A 3788-nucleotide genomic window follows, 5' to 3' on the forward strand; every position below is an offset into this window, starting at 1 on the left:
TTTTTCAGTGGCCTTCAGACAGAACGAGGGAGGTGCTCTGGAAGATGCGCACAGGTCTGAGTAGACAACAAGCTGTGTTGGCACCTGTCTGTGTGTGTGCTGGAATTCTAGTGTCTGCACAAATATTAGCATTGCATATTTCTCTGCATAGAATAGCATTCCAGCAGATATGTGCTGATACATGTTTTTCTGCTTAGGCCACGCATGTAGCACCAGGTGCCCTTAGCACAGAACCATGTCAGTCTGCTCTTCTAGTGCGCAAGGTCTGTGCAGCTCATGTTTGTATAGAATTCATTGGAGGAAGAAGCCATCAGTGCTCACCTCGAATGCCCAGCATATTGCAGCGGCCTCGTAATGATTCAGATGTGTTTTGCTCTCTTTGTTGTAAATTTCACTGTGGGACCTAGTGACTGCATGAATAACGTTCTTAATGGTTGCAGCATATGGGGACGTAGGAAGGACAGTTTCATATGTGGCCATCTACATTTGTGTGACCTTCCTGTGTGTAAATTTACAGAGGACTAGCATGTACACACATAACATACCAGCAGAGGGTCCAAGCATTGTTTGTAATGATCCACATAAGTGGCATAGCATGTAAATGGAAGGGGGCAGTACAGAGGTGTCTCCCCCTTACACACGTAACTTACAGAACATGGTAAGTTATCTGTGTCTCTGGCACATTTTCATAGAAACATGACGGCAGATAAAGGCCAAATGGCCCATCCAGTCTGCCCATCCCCCGTAACCACTAACTCTTCCTTTTCCTAAGGGATCCCATGTGCCTGTCCCATGCTTTCTTCAATTCTGACACAGTCCTCTTCTCCATGACCTCCACCGGGAAGCCATTCCACGCTTCCATCACCCTTTCTGTGAACAAATACTTTCTTAGATTCCTCCTAATCTAGTGGAGCTGTAGCCTAGTGGTTAGTGCAGTGGACTTTGATCCTGGGGAACTGAGTTTGATTCCCACTGCAGCTCCTTGTGACTCTGGGCAAGTCACTTAACCCTCTATTGCCCCTGGTACAAAATAAGTTATGTAAACCACTTTGAATGTAGTTGCAAAAACCTCAGAAAGACTGTATATCAAGTCCCATTTCCCTTTCCCTATTTGAGATTCTAGATGGAATGTTAATGTTGCTATTCCACTAGCAACATTCCATGTAGAAGCCTGCCCTTGCAGATCATCAACGCAGCCGCGCAGGCTTCTGTTTCTGTGCAGGACGTCAGACTCACAGAAACAGAAGCCTGCGCGGCCGCATTGCTGATCTGCAAGGGCAGGCTTCTACATGGAATGTTGCTAGTGGAGGAGTAGCCTAGTGGTTAGTGTAGTGGACTTTGATCCTGGGGAACTGAGTTTGATTCCCACTGCAGCTCCTTGTGACTCTGGGCAAGTCACTTAACCCTCCATTGCCCCTGGTACAAAATAAGTACCTGAATATATGTAAACCGCTTTGAATGTAGTTGCAAAAACCTCAGAAAGGCGGTATATCAAGTCCCATTTCCCTTTCCCTAAGCCTATTTCCTCTTAACTTCATCGTATGCCCCCTCATTCCAGGGCGTTCCTTCATTTGAAAAAGGCTCATGAGCGCAATTATGCCATGTCTTGTAAGTGTGCAGATACCGGGTTACGCTAGTAATCCATAAGAGAATCTGGGCACCCATGAAGAGGCTCTGACCACACGACATTGGGGTGCCTGAGTCCCCCATTTCTAGAACTGCGCTCTGTATTAGTGACTGAACCATCTAGTTGGCTGTTTCTTGCTGTGAGTTTGGCCTCCTAGAAGTGGTACCTTAAGTGTAAAATCCATCCTGTGGGTTGGAAAGAATTAGATGAGCCCATGCGCTTCATGCTTTCCCTACTTGATTACTTCTTTCTTTATTTAGACTCTCAAAGTCTTAAGAAGTGATGTGCCATCCTTGGTCATCCCTAGCCCCTTGGCACTGCATTTTGCATAAGAGTTTCAAGGGTTGTGCAAGAGCAGGGGTGTGTCTGTGTGTATGCCTGTGTGTGTGCGCGTGTGTGAAAAAAGAGAGAAAGCAGTGAGCGGATGAAGAGCTTGCCTGTTGTCAGTGCTTTTCCCTCCTGTGTCTCCCTAATACCTTGCTCTGCAGGATGGCTACCAGTGGTACAATTAAATGAAGGTTATGTAAGCCCAGCACACAGCACACACTCTGCAGAAGGCAGCAGCCAAGCTTACAGTAGCTAGAGGACTGCTTACAAGGCTGATCTTATTAATTAGGAGTTCCCACAGGGTATCCTGCCTTAGGGGTTTACCACAGTGAGGTTCAAAGGAAGAGAAAGCAGGTAGCAGCTTTCTTAAATACATTTCTGCCCTGTATCAGTGAGGCTAATAAGAGGCATATGTCTGAGTGTTCAAACAGTTTGTGTCTGACTTTATCAATAGAAATCAAACAAAATAAAACATGGAAAAGAAAATAAGATGATACCTTTTTTATTGGACATAACTTAATACATTTCTTGATTAGCTTTCGAAGGTTGCCCTTCTTCCTCAGATCGGAAATAAGCAAATGTGCTAGCTGATAGTGTATATAAGTGAAAACATTCAAGCATTACTATGACAGTAAAATAGATACTATTGGAGATTCTACATGGAATGTTGCTACTATTGGAGATTCTACATGGAATGTTGCTATTCCACTAGCAACATTCCATGTAGAAGGCTGCGCAGGCTTCTGTTTCTGTGAGTCTGACGTCCTGCACGTACGTGCAGGACGTCAGACTCACAGAAGCAGAAGCCTGCGCGGCCACATTGCTGATCTACAAGGGCCGACTTCTACATGGAATGTTGCTAGTGGAATAGCAACATTCCATGTAGAATCTATAGAAATCAAACAAAATAAAACATGGAAAAGAAAATAAGATGATACCTTTTTTATTGGACATAACTTAATACATTTCTTGATTAGCTTTCGAAGGTTGCCCTTCTTCGTCAGATCGGAAATAAGCAAATGTGCTAGCTGACAGTGTATATAAGTGAAAACATTCAAGCATTACTATGACAGTCTGACAGGGTGGGAGGATGGGGGTGGGTAGGAGGTATGCATGGGGACATCAAAGCATATCATTGATATTCTAACAGGATGGGTGTGGATAGGTGAGGGGTGGGGTGATCAACAGAGACATACAGCTTTATGGTTTATAATGGGCTAGGAACCCCAGATCCTTGTTAAGTCCTTTCTGTTGGGTGTTAAAATATTCAATCATTCTGACTTCAAAGGTCTTACGTATGGTTTTAAAGTTACCTTTCAGGATTCTCACTGTGAAGTCACTGGTCACCTTAAGAGTGGACTAACACGGCTACCACACTCCTCTACTTGTCTGACTTTAAAAATGAAATAAAAATAACGTTGAAAAAATGGGTACCTAGGACTAGGAAAGGACTCTGTTCTCATCTCAAGACATATACAGAGCGAAATGGCCTCCAAAGCAGGAACCTCAGGACCTAAGTCTCTCCAGTATGACCTCATTTACCCAGGACTCCTGAGCTCAAATCTTCAGCGCCAGCCTCACCTTCTGTAACAGCACAGAGAAAGATACCTGCACAACTCTGATTGTGTCCTGACTCCTGACACACAAACATATAACACCCACACACACACACACCCGCTGGAATGGGGGGCACTGTGCTTTCCCTCTCATTCCCCAGTACTAAACTTGACATCTGGGAATGTTAGCAGGGCAGGATAAGAACTGGTGGAGGAAGGGTGGCCGGCCCTGCTGGTCTCAGCTCTTCCTCCAGAAAGAAAAGGCACATCTACTACCT

This window comes from Microcaecilia unicolor, chromosome 7 (assembly GCF_901765095.1).
Source record: "Microcaecilia unicolor chromosome 7, aMicUni1.1, whole genome shotgun sequence".
Lineage (NCBI taxonomy): Eukaryota > Metazoa > Chordata > Amphibia > Gymnophiona > Siphonopidae > Microcaecilia > Microcaecilia unicolor.